Raw genomic sequence first — 18,364 nt, 5'->3', positions numbered from 1 at the left:
ATGCACACCATAGGAACTGTTTATACAAATATATAATTTATTAATAATCTAGCAAAGTCAAACTCAAAGCAAATAGAGATAATACAAAAAGAATGAAGAGTACTTGTGGCACCTTAGAGACTAACAAATTTACTTGGGCATAAGCTTTCGTGGGCTAAAACCCACTTCATCAATGCATGGAGTGGAAAATACAGTAGGAAGATTACATACACACACACCCCCCATGAAAAAAAGGGGGTTGCCATACCAACTCTAATGAGACAAATCAATGAAGGTGGGCTATTCTCAGCAGGAGAAACAAAAAAAAAAAAACACACAGACAACACACTTTTGTAGTGATAATCAGGATGGACCATTTCAAACAGTGACAAGAAGGTGTGAGTAACAGTAAGGGGAAACTTAGCATGGGGGAAATAGTTTTTAGTTTGTGTAATGACCCATTCACTCCCAGTCTTTATTCAAGCCTAATTTAATGGTGTCCAGTTTACAAATTAATTCAAGTTCTGCAGTTTCTCGTTGGAGTCTGTTTTTGAAGTTTTTTTTGCTGAAGAATTGCAATTTTTAGGTCTGTAACTGAGTGTCCAGAGAGGTTCTCTGACTGGTTTTTGAATGTTATAATTCTTGACATCTGGTTTGTGTCCATTTATTCTTTTGCGTAGAGACTGTCCAGTTTGGCCAATGTACATGGCAGAGGGGCATTGCTGCCACATGATTGCACATATCACATTGCTAGATGTGCAGGCAAATGGTAGCCTGATGGTGTGGCTGGGGGGTGGGATAGCTCAGTGGTTTGAGCATTAGTTTACTAAACCCAGGGTTGTGGGCTCAATCCTTGAGGGGGCTATTTACAGAACTGGCATAAAAATCTGTCTGGGAATTGGTCCTGCTTTGAACAGGGGGTTAGACTAGATGACCTCCTGAGGTCCCTTCCAACCCTGATATTCTATGATGCAATTAGGTCCTATGACAGTGTCTCTTGAATAGATATGTGGACAGAGTTGGCAACAGGCTTTGTTGCAAGGATAGGTTCCTGGTCAAGTGTTTTTGTTGTGTAGTTGCTGGTGAGTATTTGCTTCAGGTTGGGGGGCTGTCTGTAAGCAAGGACTGGCCTGTCCCCAAGGTCTGTGAGAGTGAGGGATTGTCCTTCAGGATAGGTTGTAGATCCTTGATGATGCACTGCAGAGGTTTTAGTTGAGGGCTGAAGGTGACAGCTAGTGGCATTCTGTTACTTTCTTTGTTGGGCCTATCCTGTAATAGATGACTTCTGGGTATTCTTCTGGCTCTGTCAATCTGTTTCTCCATTCAGCACGTGGTTATTGTAGTTTTAAGAACACTTGATAGAGACAAACACCTACAAGATCTCCGTCTGAGGGATTGGAGCAAGTGTGGTTGTATCTTAGAACTTGGCTGTAGACAATGGATCGTGTGGTCTGGTCTGGATAGAAGCTGGAGGCATGTAGGTAAGTATAGCAGTCAGTAGGTTTCCGGTATAGGGTGGCATTTATGTGACCATCGCTTATTAGCACTGTAGTGTCCAAGAAGTGGATCTCTTGTGTGGACTGGTCCAGGCTGAGGTTGATGGTGGGATAATACAGAAAGTACATTTGGACAGCCATACTTACACCCTGGAATGTTAACCATTATCTTTCTCATCACTGTCATCATCCCCATCTTCCCCAGTGGCCATCATTCTGGCCCCTCCAAGGTCTACATCTCTCCAGCCTATCTGCTGCCCCATGGATATTACTTTTATAGTAGGTTACGCTGATGCTGCCATGACCAATGCATATTCAATAGAGGTCCTTATTTGTATTTCCTCCCCTTAACATGTCTGTTTTCTATAGGTTAGTATATGTATGACTTTACCCTATTAGCATACACGTCAATTTGCTGTCATGGCAGCTTTGTGGTCGGAGGTTCTGTCTGGAACTTTCCGGATGCTGGTGTCAGCTATGTTCTGTGGGTGGCTGATGTCAGTATTCTGGACAATATTCCTTCTCTGGCATACTACTTTCAGTTCCCTATGTCACAGAGTCACTGGGCAATGCTATCATAGCTTTCCTACTCAGATCTGAACCTTAGAGTTCAGAAAATAAGATGCTAGTATGAAACCTCCAAGCTTAATTACCATCTTAGATCTGATATCGCTGCCACCAGACAGGAATTACAATGCCTGCCTCACTCTGGTCTCCCCAAAACCTTCCCTGGGGGACCCCAAGACTCAGATGCCCTGAGTCTCACAACAAAGGGAAATAACCCACTTCCCTTCCCCTTCTGCTCTTTACCTCCCCCAGATTTCCCGCCTGAGTACAGCTAGAAGATTTCTCTGCTTCAATTCCTTGAAACACAAACCCCAGAGAGATTAAGTGTCTCCCCCTCACCCAGAGGCTATGCAGATTCAAACCTAGTCAATGTAATACAAAGAGATTTCCCTCCCTTCGTTCCTTTAGCCTTAACCAGAGAAAAACTCAAACAGGTTTTAAAAAGAAAGCTTTATATAAAAAGAGAAGAAAAGACATAAAAAATGTTCTCTGTATCAAGGTTGACAATATATAGGGTCAATTGCTTGAGAGAGAAAATGAATAAACAGCCTTATTCAAAAAAGATATACAATTTAAACATTCCAGCAACTACACACGTAAAATACAAAAACAATATAAAAACTATTGTCTTCTACCTTTTGTACTTACACTTGGAAACCGAAGATTAGAAAAAGCCTGAAGAGATAGAAATCACTCTCATAGCCGAGAGAACACAGAGCAGAAGACACAGACAAAAGACACACACCCAAAAATTCCCTCCCTGAGCTTTTGAAAATCCGGTTTCCTGTTCCTGATTGGTCCTGTGGTCAGGTGTGTGGTTCCCTTTGTTAACCCTTTACAGGTAAAAGAAACATTAACCCTTAGCTATCTGTTTATGACAAATGCTCTGGAACTACTCCATACGAACTCAGTCAGGACTCTGGGGGAGCCTCCTCTCTGTGAGCATATTGTTTCCAGGGCAAGAAGCTTACACAGCTTCAACCCTCCTGGGTCTGACCTCGGAGTATTCAGCATCCCCTTCCACACTATGTGCTTCCCACAGTGAGTCTGCACAGGCGAGGCTCCTGGGGAAGCCAGTGGGCCCTGCGCCCCAACTCCGCAGTCAGACGTGACTCTCAGCCAGCCAGCAAAACAGAAGGCTTATTAGACAACAGGCACACAGTCCAAAACAGAGCTTGTAGGTACAGGAAACAGGAACCTAAGTCAGGTCCATCTTGGGGCCAGGGAGGCCAGACCCCAGGTCTGGGCCTCCCTCTCTATCCCCAGCCAGCTCCAAACTGAATCTCTCCAGCCCCTCCTCTGGCCTTTGTCTCTTTCCCAGGCCAGGAGGTCACCTGATCTCTTTGTTCTCCAACACCTTCAGTTGGCACTTGCAAGGGAGGGGCCCAGGCCATCAGTTACCAGGAGACAGGGCATCAGCCATTCTGTGCAGATGGCATCACACTGCTCCTCTTGGGCTCTGCAACAATCACACACCCTTATCCCCCCACCTAGATACTTAAGAAATGCATAGGGGAAACTGAGGCACTCACACAGTATTCCGAGAAAACATTACGAACATTCTCACTTGGTCACACCTTAAACTTATTAGTTACTTAAGTGTATCTATACCAAAGGTTATAGACCTCAAGCCTCACACTGTCTACTAAAGCCAAATCGTACAGGATAAAAAAGTCTGTAGGTTCCTTGCATTACTACTTAATAGAATAAAGCAGAACAACAAAGCAATGAATACAATACAGGTAAGCTGGCCTACTGGACTACACTACCTCTGTGTGCTGGAGGAGGCTTGAGGGTCTGGCTCAGCAGGACAGGGTGAGGGAGCCCAGGCTGGTGGAACAGGAAGGCTCAGTAGGACCCCAGAGTGGGGTCACCAATTGTGGTCGGACATATTCCTGGAGGTTTCATCATGTGACATAATCTCAAATGAAAGATTAATCTTTAATTCCTGGAGACTCCAGGCCAATCCTGGAGGGCTGGCAACCCTACCACCACCCCTGAGGTTCCACCCTTTCCTTGTCCACCAACATCCAGTCTCCAGCCAAGCCAGAAGCTGGAGCAGGGCTAGAGAACAACCCCACGGGGGTGGGGGGATGGAGGCCAAAAGCAGTCCCCTGCCCATATCCCCAGACCCCTTGCCCAGGGCACGTGGAGGGACCCAGGCTCCCCACAGCTGCCTGCACAACTCTTACCATGGCTGGGCTACGGCTCTGAGGCTCCTACCCAGCTGGAGCTGGGTCACAGACAGAGCTGTGTGGGCAGCTTTGGGGAGCCGGCATGGAGTCGTGGACACTCCACTGGGCTGGGATCCCAGGGGATGGTAACATGGGCCTGGGGCTGCTCTTAACACCCCCACACCACAGGCAGAAGGAGGGTCTGTGTGGCTCCCATGACTGCCAGGGCTCCTGGTGTGGGCTCCACCAGCTGCTGGCCTGGCCAGCAAGTGGGACCTCGCGGGGCGGGGGGTTTGTGGACGCTCGGCGGGTGTCGGGGGGGGGCGTGGAGTAGGAGGGAAAGGGGGCCTTGGGCTCGCACACCTCCTTGCAAAAAACAACATGGGTAAAGGCTATGGCCCCCTGGCCTCCCCCTCTTTGAGTGCCAAATGAGGCCGGGCACCACATGCAGCCAGTTTATCTACAAATTTTGGGACATTTTCTTACCTGATTCAAAACAGAGCATTCTAGAAAACCACTTTAGTCTCGCTCTAGATGTGTAAAAACTTCTTTTGTTAAAACTAACACCATTGTCAATAGTTTATGGATTCAGGATGTTTACTCCCAAACCAAAATTAATCTCTGAAAGCTCTGTCAGAAAGTTACCAAACTGACAAGAAGTAGACTGTTTTTTAGACTGTTTAACATCTCTGAGATATGTCTCCTCGTTTGGTTTCTTAGATATAAATAGGATATTGTTCCATTAAAAAAAAATGATGGAGCACATATATATGCACCTTTGCAATCTCTGTTTGTATCTGTTATATTCAGTTCACCGGGTTCTTGTGAAACGTATAGGCTTGAGCACTTAAATCAGTGTTTGTATCAGTATGTTCTATAAGCTGGCCACAGATATGCTCTCAGGTCTCTGAGTACCAGCTGCAAAATCTTCCTCTTTGTCATTAATTTGGAAACTGTCCATATTGCATAGCAGCCAGTTTATCTTTACTCTCTTCCTCCACCTTCATCACTGTGGCAATTGCCAAGTACTGTTCCTGCTGGGTCTCAGCTTTCCTCTTCTCTGGAGTAGGTTCAGGGGCTATTGCTTGCCTCTGAACCGTGTTCTTAATTACTCCACTAGTGTCCTTGGAAAAGAGGGAGTGGAGAGGGAGGACCTGGGTCTGCCCTCTACTTCAGGTCCCGAACAGGGCCTCTGAGGGTTGTGGTGAACCACTTGACTTAGCGGTTCCTTCGCCTGGGTTACTTCCCTCTCCTCACCCTTAGGCTTGTTGAAGGGCTTCTTGCCTCCACTTCTACACAAGCCTGCGTGCCCTTTACCTGGGTTCTCTGACTTCCAATCCATGCAGCACTCCTCCAAATTTCTATTTCTCTCTTATCAAACTCTTCTCTTCTCTTCTCTTCTCTTCTGCAACCTGCACTCTACTCCAATCAAACCTTCCTCCTTCAACTCCCACCCTGTCTGACTGAAGCAGGGGTTTTTTATCACATGACTGAAGTCAGGTGCTCTAATTGGAGTCAGGTGTTCTGGTTAATCTAAAGCAAACCTTCCTCCCTTGGCAGGGAATAAGGCCCCCTGCTAACACTCTCATGCTGCCCTCTGGCCATGCTGTATCACATCACCAATGTTCTCTGGTATGCTCATGGCATAAAAACACAGAGAAGTTAGATCAGAACAAAATCCTCTTGCTGGAGGTTGGAATATAACACAACTTTATTCCTTAGAATTCAGAAAAATTACACCCAAAACCAGAGAGAAAAAGCTATAGCAGACAGGCACCACTCACCCCATCTGGCTCTAGGCTGGTTTGCTGCAGTCTGACAGCTTCAGTTTTCAGTACTCCACACCCAAAATAAAGGGGAGGGATCCGAGCCCAGGTTGGGATGGCTCCAGGGATGATGCAGCGGGACGGATCCTCACTCAGGCTGGAGTGGCTCCAGGAATGGTGTAGAGCAGGAGTTTGCAACCTTTCAGAAGCAGTGTGTCAAGTCTTCATTTATTCACTCAAATTTAAGGTTTCACATGCCAGTAATACATTTTAATGTTTTTTAGAAGGTCTCTTTCTATAAGTCTATTGTGGCAAAGTACCTGCTTCTCCTCAGCTGGCTCAATCCCTTTTTGTCTCGGAGACACAGGCTTGGGCAAAGCAAAGTCCTTCCAGGTTGCACAGGGTCTGGCTGATCCTTTCCTTGGTCAGTCCCTGGCTCTGGTTTTCTCCCCTCCTGGGACAGAGTGCAGTCTTCCTTGCTGGAGGAGTTCAGGGTCTTGCTACACCTACTCAAGTGGCAACCCCTCTCCCTCTCCCTCTCCCCACTTCCCTGCTACTAAGGTCTCTAGCAACTGGGGCCAGTCAAACCTAATTAGTTCCCTGGTAACCCCTGTTCCAGCTGAACCTTATTTCTCCATGGCTGTCTCTCCTCAGTAGGTAGGGAGAGGCCTCTTAACTCCGCTGGGACCAATTACTACCCCTCTCTTGGTAGCTGTTTGTCCTGGGTTTGCCACACTATATATTATATAACTAAACTATTGTTGTATTGTAAAATAAACAAGGTTTTCAAAATGTTTAAGAAGCTTCATTTAAAATTAAATTAAAATGCTGATCTTACGCTGCCGGCCCACTCAGCCCGCTGCTGGTCTGGGGTTCTGTTCACCTAGGCTGGCAGCGGGCTGAGCGAGGCCTGCAGCTGGGACCCTGGCTGGCAAGGGTGCAGCAGCCAGAACCCCAGACCAGCAGCCAGAACCCCAGACCAGTAGTGGGCTGTGCGGGAACGGCGGCTGGGAGCCCAGCCCACTGCCACTAAGGGGTTCCATCCACCGGCTCCTGCCAGCCGGGATCCTGGCTGCCGGACCCATTCAGCCTACTGCCGATCTGGGGTCCCAGCACTGCCCACCTACAGTGAGTACCTACCTTCTCCCTGGTTCTGGCCCATTCTCTTCCTCTCTCTGCACTGAGCTGATGTTATACCAATTATATTAGACCAATAAAAACCAGCAGGATCTTTTTTTTCATAGATTCATATACTCTAGGACTGGAAGGGACCTCGAGAGGTCATCGAGTCTTATTAAAGGGGACAAGACATTTGTCACATTTATTGTAAATACCATAATAAAACAAAAGATAAACAACGTTGTTTGGCTACTTATTCCTGTTACTACTTACTTATTTCTTATACACTTTATATATATAGTGACTGGATAGCATAGTGGTTAAGAGCGCCGCCCTTTGATACGGGAGACCGCCCTTTGATATGAGAGACTGGGGTTCAAATCCCGGTTGGTACCCAACTTTCCAGTAGGGGTCCTTGGGTGAAAAGACCCCCTAACGCTTCGCCTGCCTGCCTCAAATATGAGAGTGACACAAACTAGGAGAATCATGCCAGCTCAGACGTTGCCCGGATTAACAAGGTCTGTGCCAGATGTTGAGGAACCCCATGACAATCTGATGATAAGTGGGCTACTGGAACAAACCATTCATGGACGAGACAAGAGAACCTGGAATTGGTCTATCTCAAGCTGTGAGAGCAGCTTCCTCTTAGGATATATGAAACGTATGAGGGGACTGTGGATGGACAAAAGACCTACATCCACACTTACTGAGAAACAGCTAGTTACCCAACGCTTCAACATAGTAAAGAGGAAGCTGCTCTCACAGCTTGAGATAGACCAACTCCACATTACATCCCAGACTCAAGAAGACCTGGAAGAACAAGTGGATGTGCAGCCCACACCTGAAGCTGAAACTTCACTGCCACCCCCTCCATTGCAGAGCACAGCAGCTGATATGAGGCATAAGATCATGGAGAAACTAGCTACAGTCAATCCTCGAGACCGATTACCAAGGCTCAGTGGAGAAGTACCATCAGATAGTATGTTAGAAGATGCCAATAGAGCCCTCATGACAATCCCTACTACTACCACCATAACTCAAACCAATGAACTGGTATACGCTACAGCCTCTGTAATCCTGGAGATGCTTGGCTACACGATCAAGAAGAACAACAGTATGTACCCACCCTGGAAAATGAGGTTGGAGGATAAGATCAAGGCGACTCGGAGAGAAGTTAGTCAGCTGGTGGAACTACAGAAGGGTGTAGAGATTAAGGATAAGACTCGGCTACTGAAAAAATACAAGGACCTGACTCCATCTGAAGCCCTAGAGACTGCTAAACAAAGGCTCACAGCACTGGCTACCAGGCTAAGGAGATACACTAGAGAAGCAGAGGCCAAAAAAGTAAATGCCCTGTTCTCCAAAGAACCATCCAAGGTGTACTCCCAACTGCAGTGCAACAACACAATAACAGCAGAGCCACCAGCAGCAGAAACTGAACAGTACTGGAAGAACATATGGGAGAAAGAGAAGACTCATAACACCAGTGCAAAGTGGCTGCAGGACCTGAGAACAGAGCACAGCAATCTCCCAGAACAGAAACCAGTCACCATCACAGTAGAAGACATCCAGCAGCGGGTCAAGAACATGAAGAGCTGGACAGCACCTGGACCAGACATGATCCACACCTACTGGCTAAAGAAACTAACAGCAGTGCATGAACGCCTAGCAGCACCAGATGAACCAGCTGCTAGCAGCAGGCTCCCCCCAAACTGGCTAACACAAGGAAGGACAGTGCTGATCATGAAAGACCCCTGCAAGGGACAGAACAGACTACCGGCCAATAACCTGCCTCCCCACAACATGGAAAGTCCTATCAGGCATCATAGCTGCCAAGCTACAGGACCACATGGGCCAGTACATGAGCACAGCTCAGAAGGGCATTGGGAACAACACCAAGGCTCAAAACACCAGTTGCTCATAGATAGAGCAGTCGCCCAAGACTCAAGGTCTAGACAGACCAATCTGAGCACAGCCTGGATTGACTACAGGAAAGCCTACGACTCAATGCCGCACACGTGGATCTGTGAATGTCTGGCGCTATACAAAGTCAACAGGACACTAAGGACCTTCCTCAAGAACTCATGGGACTATGGAAGACAACACTGGAAGTCAACTCAAGGCAGCTTGCACAAGTGGCCATCAAGTGTGGCATATACCAAGGTGATGCACTGTCCCCGCTGCTGTTCTGCATAGGCTTAAACCCCCTCAGCCAGATAATCACAAGGACTGGATACGGGTACAGGTTCAGGAGTGGAACTACCATCAGCCACCTCCTCTACATGGATGACATCAAGCTGTATGCTAAGAATGAACGAGACATCGACTCGCTAATCCACCTGACGCGGATCTACAGTGAGGATATCGGGATGTCATTCGGACTGGAGAAGTGTGGCCGGATGGTAGTGAAGAGAGGGAAGGTAGTCAAGACTGATGGGGTGGAACTACCAGCGGCCACATAGCAGACATACAGACCAGCTACAAGTACCTTGGCGTCCCACAGTCACATGGAAACCACGATGAGGAGGCAAGGAAGACAGCAAACATCCAAGTATCACCAAAGGATAAGACAGGTCCTGAAGAGCCAGCTCAGTGGGAAGAACAAGATCCACGCCATCAACAGATACGCCCTGCCAGTCATCAGATACCCTGCCGGTATAGTGAGCTGGCCAAAGGAGGACATGGAGGCTGCCGATGTGAAGACCCGGAAGCTCCGCACCCCCCCTCACAATGCACGGAGGTTTCCACCCCAAGTCCAACACCCAGAGACTGTATACCAGCCGGAAAGAAGGCGGGCGGGGCTTGGTGAGCGTCAAAGCCACTGTCCTGGATGAAACCCGGAACATCCAGGAGTACATCAGTAAGATGGCCCCAAAGATGAGCTGCTGAGAGAATGCCTGAGGCAGCAGCAGACATGGGAGGAAGACCAAGCAGAAGAAGTGCCATGGCAAGACAAGACCCTGCATGGATGTACCATCGACAGATAGCTGAGGTGGCTGACATTGGGAAATCCTACCAGTGGCTGGAAAGGGCTGGACTAAAAGACAGCACTGAGGCACTGATCATAGCAGCACAGGAACAGGCACTGAGCACCAGATCCATTGAAGCAGGGGTCTACCACACTAGAGAGGACCCAAGGTGCAGACTGTGCAGAGAGGCCTCAGAGACAGTCCAACACATAGTGGCAGGATGTAAGATGCAGGCAGGAACAGCATACACTGAACGGCACAACCAAGTGGCTGGCATTGTGTACAGGAACATCTGCACAGCGTATGGGCTAGACCCTCCCAAGACCAGATGGGAGATTCCACAGAAGGTTGTGGAGAATAGCAGGGCTAAGATTCTGTGGGACTTTCAGATCCAGACGGACAGGCAGGTACTGGCCAATCAACCAGACATCGTGGTAATAGACAAGGACCAGAAGACAGCGGTGGTGATAGATATAGCAGTGCCAAGTGACAGCAACATCAGGAAGAAGGAATATGAGAAGCTGGAGAAGTACCAGGGCCTGAAAGAGGAACTAGAGAGGATGTGGAAAGTGAAGGCCAAAGTGGTCCCAGTGGTGGTAGGAGCACTCGGGGCTGTGACTCCTAAGCTGGGTGAGTGGCTCCAACAGATCCCAGGAACAACATCAGAGCTCTCTGTCCAGAAGAGTGCAGTGCTAGGAACAGCTAAGATACTGCGCAGAACCCTCAAACCCAGGCCTCTGGTAGAGGACCGAGGATTGAGGAAGGCACCACACCAATAGGGTGAGCAGGGGAATTTTTTCCAATAAAAAAAAAAAAAAATTCCCTCTCACCACATTCTCCAGGTGTATGTGCCTTCTGCATCACTCGGGCGTTATCCAGATGGTGGCCATAGGGCTTGCTTGAGGGCTTCTGCGGCAGTCTCTTAGCTGTTCCTAGCACTACTGTTTCATTCCTGGACCAGGAGCCTGGATGTTGTTCCTTGGAACTGTTGGAGCCACTCAACCCAGCACTGCTCCTTACCACCATGGGACCATTCACTTTCTCTCCTCTAGTTGCCAGCTGCTTGAAGTCTGCAATGGAGGGGGTGGCAGTGAAGTTTCAGCTTCGGCTGCTCATCACTTGTTCTTTCAGGTCTTCTTGAGTCTGGGAATGTTAGTGGAGTTGGTTCTATCTCAAGCTGTGATAGCAGCTTCCTCTTTACTATGTTGAGAGCATTTGGGTACCTAGGTGTTTTTCTCAGTGATGTGTGATGTAGGTCTTTTGTCCACCGCCGATGACAGTACAAGTCACCCCTCAAAACTAAAACGGTTTTATCTATCTCATTAGGTTAAAACTGTTCTGTAGTAGCATTCCATCAAGATTCCAGGTTCTCTCTTGTCTCATCCATGATCGGTTTGTTCGCAGTAGCCAACTTATCATCGAGCTTGTCCTCGGCTTCCTCAACACTCTGGCACAGGACTTGTTAATCCAGGATAACGTCCAAACCAGCGATGACTCTCCTACGCTTGTAATCACTCTTCATTTTGTACCAGGTAGGCAGGTGATAGCTAGGGTCCTTTGCCTAAGGACCCTTATTTTGAAAGCTCAGTTACCACCAGGATTTGAATCACCGTCAGATCTCTTGTCATCAAAGGCAGTCTCCATATCAAAGGGTCGGCGCTCTTAAGCCACTACCACTATCCAGTTGTACTGGATACTTCATTTGCACAATCATTTCGATACAAGTTTTGTAATAGAATGTTATACTTACCAGCCTAAAAGTTGCCGTGTGCAGAATACTGGCCAGGTATCCCGTACACAAAGACTTTATTCTTCAGAGTCCAGTTTTATAGGAATTGTATCCTATGTCAGTCCATGAGAGTTGCTTCATTCTGCTGTTGTTAAATCAATCAGCAGGTGGCTGGCTCCATGTTGTCAGATGTTTGTTTTTCCTTTCTTTTGAGGTGGTGGGTGGATTCCAGTTTGCCCTCCGGGGTCATCTGTTGATCCCACTTGACAACCTTTTTCGCAGACACTGAATTCTTCAGGCTGGTAACTCCCTAACCATTCATTCATTATTTAAACTAGGCACTCATTCACATACATTCTCTATCTTAATCCCATCTATTTCACTGTCTCTTTACTTTCGGGTGTTACCAATTTATGTGAGACTCCCTGTCTTTTATTATTCAAAAAATAAAGTGAGATGAAAACTTACAAGAGGGTGGGGGTCAGCTACTGTTTTGGCTCACAGCGGCCGTTACAAGTAAAGTAGCGACTACAAAGTGTCACTTAGAGACGGGCACTTAGAGTCAATTAAACGTTTAAACAAGTTTTATACAAAGTATTTCTTTGAGCAGGCTTCACACAGACACAGCTGGTGGCTTGCAGGTTAGAGGCTAAATCTCGGGAATCACATTTTATTTCTAATATAAACCTTTAGTTATAAAGTATCAATTAACAGTAAATCTATTTCTAACAATAAATCATTTTTAACAAAAATATTTTTCAATATAACCATGTCTATATCTCAACCTTATCTCAGGGCTGCACATGTTAACTTCTAACTCGAGTGCAGGCGGGCTGGGGTGAAGGTCCTGGCTAGGAGCTAAAATGAGGGAGGGGCTAGGTTGAGGCAAGAGGTTTGAGTGTGGGGCACTTACCTGGGCAGCTCCCATTTGATGTGAGGGATGCAGGTGGGATGGGGGGGGGGGGGCGGGTCAAGGAGCTCTGTTTGGTGCTCAGGATGGGGGTGGGAATGTGGGGCTGCAAGAATAGGATGTGGGCTGTGTATGGGGGTTGTGGGGCTGGGCATGGGTATGGTGATGGGGTGCAGAGTCATGGCAGAGGGTTGGGGGCTGCTGAGGGGGTGCGCAGGTGTCAGGAGGTAGGGAGCGAGGGGGCCTGGGTGTGTGTAGGGTGGCAGAGTCAGGGCTGAGGTATGGCAGGTGGTGAAAGGAGTCAAGCAGAGGGCTGGGTGTGTAGGGGGGTGGAGGGCTCAGGGCAGGGACCTGGAGTGTGTGGTGTGGCAGCAGGGCTCAGGGCAGAGGGCTGGGGTGTGTGAGGCCGGGGTCAGGCGCAGAGGGCTAGGGGGTGGGGTGGGGGTCAGGGCAGGGGGTTGGAGGGGATATGCCCCTATTTCACCACCCCCCTTTCCCAAGGCCCTGCCCCGCTTCTTCTCTGCCTCTTCCAGGAGCAGCGAGCACGCTGACTCCACTCGTCCCCGACCCCCTCCCTCGCAAGGACCATCAGCTGATCAGCAGGAAGGGACAGAGACGCAGAGGAGGGGCAGGAACCCAGCACACTGTGGGAGGAGGCAGGGGAGCTGGCAGGACCAAGCTTCTGCTCCTTGCCCCCTCCCCCATGGGAAGGAGGCTGGGGGAAGTGAAGGGCAGAGAAGAGCGAGTGGGGCTGGGCTGGGCAGATTTTTAATGGCACACTGCTGCCAGCTGGGACTCCGGCAGGCAGCAGCGTGCCATTAAAAATTGGCTCGCATGCCTTCTTTGGCACATGTGCCATAGGTTGCCAACCCCTGGTGTAGAGGGAAGGATCCCAGCCCAGGCTGGGATGGCTCCAGGGATGGTGTAGGGAGCAGGGATGGTGATGGGGAGAGGGATCCAAATCTGGACTGGGACAACGCCAGGAATGGAGTAGTTGGGAGAAGGGGTCCCAGCCAGGGCTAGAATGGGTTTGGGGACAGTGCAACTTCTCAGTCAATATGGCTTGTGAAGTCTGCAGTGAGATCATTCACCGGATTTGAAGGTTGTTGGCTCTCATTCCATACATGCTTCATAGCTTCAATGTGTGCCAGGAACAGCTCTGAAGGAAAAGGAACAGGGTTTGTGCCTTTGCTTCTTTAAAATGGGAAAACAAAGTGTTATATTGCAATTATATTATCTTGTTTATTTTCACATCACAGAGTGAGGTGTGTCATCCCTTGCCCGGCAGGGCGCCTGGATGAGCAGGGAAGCAGCAGGATTATGCCAACACAAGCACCAAAACGTGAAACCAGAGCCGCAGAGCTGGCTAGGAGGTTTTGCTAGGTTCCATAACACTCTGCTCTCTGACCTTGATGAAACCTATTGAACTGCAAGGCCTGGCAAAATAGAAGAATTATCTTTGAAGATTCAGTGCCTGGCCTCTGTGGGCTGTGAGCTTGTGATCTAAGTGCTCTGCTGCTCATGGGCCTGACCCACCTATCAGCCAAGGCGAGGGTCTATATTCTGTAAGTCAGAAAACATTCAGGCCTTTCTTTTTCCAGAAAAATGAATCAAAGAACCCAGCATCCTGGGAGCAGGGAGTGCAGAGGCCTTAGTGCCAGCCCCATCCCAGCCATGGGGCCCAGCACCCCGGGATCAGGGCAGGCACAGCCCTTAGCACCAGCCCCATCCCAGCCATGGGGCCCAACGCCCTGGGAGCAGGGTGGGCAGAGCCCTTAGCGTCAGCCTCATCCCAGCCATGGGGCCCAACGCCCCGGGAGTAGGGCAGACAGAGCCCTTATTGCCAGCTCTGCCTTGGCTGCGGAGGCCCCCACATAGCCTGATTCTGCCCACAATGCCAGAGCAGCGTGAAAGGCCTTAGTCCAAGCGAAACTCAGGCCTCTGATACAGGGCTGGAGGGGTGTTGTTAAGAGTCCTTGTCAGACAGGTGTGTGTGCACAAGGGCGGCTCTTGCGCTGCCTTCCCCCTTCTCCCAAGGCCCAATGGCTCAGACAGCTGATACCCAGGGCTGTGCCTGGGCCTCTCCTTGGCGGGAGTACAGCAAGGGTCTGAGGCTGAGATAAGAGGCAGGACATGAGCTGGGCACAGCTGTTTCCGCTCCCCTAGCTCGATAGAGCTGTGGTGACACTGGGGCTCCTGGCCCAGCTGTGTGGAGTGACAGGCCAGCGATAGTTTGTGGGGCCTTCCTGTACAGGCCCAGAAACAACACCACACACTCCTCCCCGGCCTTGGTGCTACCGGCTCCACCACCCTCACTGCTTTGTGCCTTGCCCTGTGCTGGTTCTGAGCTCACAATGCTGGCCAGCCGGCCTTGTGTACTGAGCACCCTGGCACATTTTCTAGGACAGCTACCTCAAAAAAGGGAATGATCCTGAGAAACCTGGCCAGGTGACAATCCTAGCCCCCACTGGGAGCAGCCCTGTCTGGGCACTGCCCCGGCTGTTCTCCTGGGTAAGTGCTTCTCCGATCTGCACACCTGCATGGCGTGTGGATGGGCCAGCATGGTGTCTCATGCAGGGCTGTGCACCCTGGCCCAGCAGCACAGCTTACTCTGGTTGCAATGACTTAGCAGCTTATGGTCCATACCCCTCTGTACAGGAGATGGCGGCTGCTCACTGCATGGGCAAGGCTGGGCACTCGTGATTGAAAGCCAGGTCTTCTGCATGTTTGCCTCTCCTGTGGTGCTCTGTGTGCCTTGAACACCCATCCTGCCTCCCTGGGCACTCTTCTTGGCCTGAACACTCCAGCTACCATGTGTGTCCCACATGCTCCCTGTAGCCTGGGGGCTCACCTGTGAGTTATGTCCTTCCCTACAGTGCTCGGTGCTCTGCTCACCACTTATGTCCCATCCCGGCTCCCATGCACTCTACCACCCTGACTTGTCCTCTGCACCTGGCACCCCCAGATGCTTTCAAATTCTCCTTTCACTCCAAAGCATGTAGGGCTTTGCCAGGCTCTCTGCTACACCAGGGCACCCCTGGGTTCCTTCCACTTGTTCCCAGTTCATCGCTGGTGCTGCCTCTGGACTTCCTGCAATACGAACTAGTTCAGACCGGAGCATGGAGGGCAGATCCCAGCCATCACCCTCCTAGCTGGCTGAGTGCAGGGCATTGATCCCCAGGCACCTCATCTCCACAGAAAGGGCAGGGACTGGCCATGCTTGCTGGGGGATCATCCCTCTGTTCCCATGGAGAAGAGTTGAATTCCAGGTTCTTTCTAGGAGAATAGCAATGGCACCTCCCTTTGGAATGTAAACGCAACATTATACCGTCTTGCACTGCACAGGGAACTGTACAGCGTCAGCTCATGAAATTCGCCCCCTCCCTCAGTGTGGAGGAAGATACACAACAGCTTTCTGCCCCCCAGTTAAAATGTCCACACACTGGTTTTAGACACAACAAAAACAAGTTTATTAACTGCAAAAGATAGATTTTAAGTGATTATAAGGGATAGCCCACAGATCAAAGCAGATTACCTAGCAAATCAAACAAAATGCAATCTAAGTGTAATATACTAAAGAAATTAGACATAAGTAGCAAATTCTCACCCTAAATATTGTTTTAGAGAGTTTGCAGAGATTCTTGAGGGCAAGCTACACTTGCAGCTTAAAACTCCAAGTATTCTTTTCACAAGCTAGAAAACCCTCTAGCCTGGGTTCAGCCCTTCTCCCCATGTTCAGTTTTTTGTTTCTCAGGTGTTTCCAGCAGTCTTCTTTCTTGGTCGGGGAGTCAGTGAAGAACAAACCACGATGATGTCACTCCCCTGCCTGCAATAGTATTAGCATATGGTGGGAACATTTTGTCTCCCAGTGTGATTCCCACACTCGGTCAGTGAGAAAACATTAGTATTCTATGACGGAGTTGAATGCCAGGTGACTTGGTCACATGTCTCTGTAGGGCCATAGCAGCCATGACTTGGAGGCTGTTTGTAGCATCCTCAGGAAGGCTCCCTGATGGGAGATAAGCATATTCTAAGACCTATTGTTCTCCCTAATGGTCCTTCTCAGCCAGCCATCTAGACAAATTGCATTCTGCTTAGTGGGCGTTCACCAGGTGCAAACACATTTGTAACAGATGCGTAGACAATATTCCTAACTTCAGACACAAAAATGATACATACATACATACAAATAAGATAATTAGTAAATCATAACCTATTCAATGATATCTCACATGACCTATCATAGTTATGCCATAATCATATCATAACAACATTTCTATGAAGAATATGAGACAAAGTGTCACAGTATACATCAAGGAACAAAGAATATCAGCCAGGATGGGGGACTCTACTCTGGGAAATAGCGACTTTGAAAAAGATTTGTGGGTTGTGGTGGATAATCAGCTGAGCATGTGCTCCCAGCGTGATGCTGTGGCCAAAAAGGCTAATACAGGGATGGCGAACCTGGGGCTCCGAAGCCACATGTGACTCTTCAGAAGTTAATATGCAGCTCCTTGTACAGGCGCCGACTCTGGGGCTGGAGCTACAAGTGCCTACATTCCAATGTGCCAGGGGGCACTCACTGCTCAACCCCTGGGTCTGCCACAGGCTCTGCCCCCACTCCACCCCTTCCCACCCCCTCCCCTCAGCCTTCCATGACCTCGCTCCTTCCCCCCAGAGCCCCCTGCATGCCACTAAACAGCTGATCGGGAGGGGAGGGGAGGGAGGGGGAGGTGCTGATTGGTGGGGCTGCTGGTGGGCAGGAGGTGCTGGGAGTGGGGCGGGGAGACTGATGGGGTGCTGCTGTTGTATTACTGTGGCTTTTTAGCAATGTACACTGGTAAATTCTGGCTCCTTCTCAGGCTCAGATTGGCCACCCCTGGGCTAATGCATACACAGGGCAATCTTAAATAGGAGTAGAGAGGTTATTTTACCTCTGTATCTGGCACTGGTGTGACTTCTGCTAGAGTGCTGTGTCCAGTTCTGGTGTTCCCAATTCAGGAAGGATATGTATTGTGATGGGGCAATGCCAGATGGCTACAGTAAAGTAGTGAGGCACAGGTATGTTAGCCCCAGGCTAAACAAATCCCTGGTACCATGGTAACCAAATGGCAGTTGCTCCAGGTTAATCAAGACACCTGGGGACAATTAAGATCCTTCCAGAAAGCAGTGGAGATAGCTAGGTTGATTGGGACACCTGAAGCCAACCAAGGGCTGGCTGGAACTAGTAAAAGCCTCCCAGTTAATCAGTGAGGTGTGTTTCAGGAGTTGTAGGATAAAGCTGGACTGTTGGAGAGACTGAGCAGTACAAACCATACAGGCACAAGGAAGAAGGCCCTGAGGTAAGGATGATGTGCATCTTGAGGAAGTGGGGGCTGCTGTGGGGAAGTGGCCCAGGGAATTGTATGTGTCCTGTTTCCAAAAAGTCAGCTACTATAGCTGATACTATTAGGGTCCCTGGGCTGGAGCCTGGAGTAGAGGGTGCCCTCCGATTAATCATTGAGACTGGGAGACAACAGAGACTGTGCAAGGGAAGGTAGCTTCTCCTCACCTCCCTTGCTGGCTTATGATGAAAATGGCTCAGTAGACTGTGACTCTTGCCTCTAGAGAGAGAGAGGCTATGTGGAGGGTCATGGTGAACCTCTGAGGCTAGCA

Source organism: Chelonoidis abingdonii, chromosome 26, assembly GCF_003597395.2.
Source record: "Chelonoidis abingdonii isolate Lonesome George chromosome 26, CheloAbing_2.0, whole genome shotgun sequence".
NCBI lineage: Eukaryota > Metazoa > Chordata > Testudines > Testudinidae > Chelonoidis > Chelonoidis abingdonii.
The sequence above is the reverse complement of the archived record's forward strand: the minus strand, read 5'-3'. Positions refer to the sequence as shown.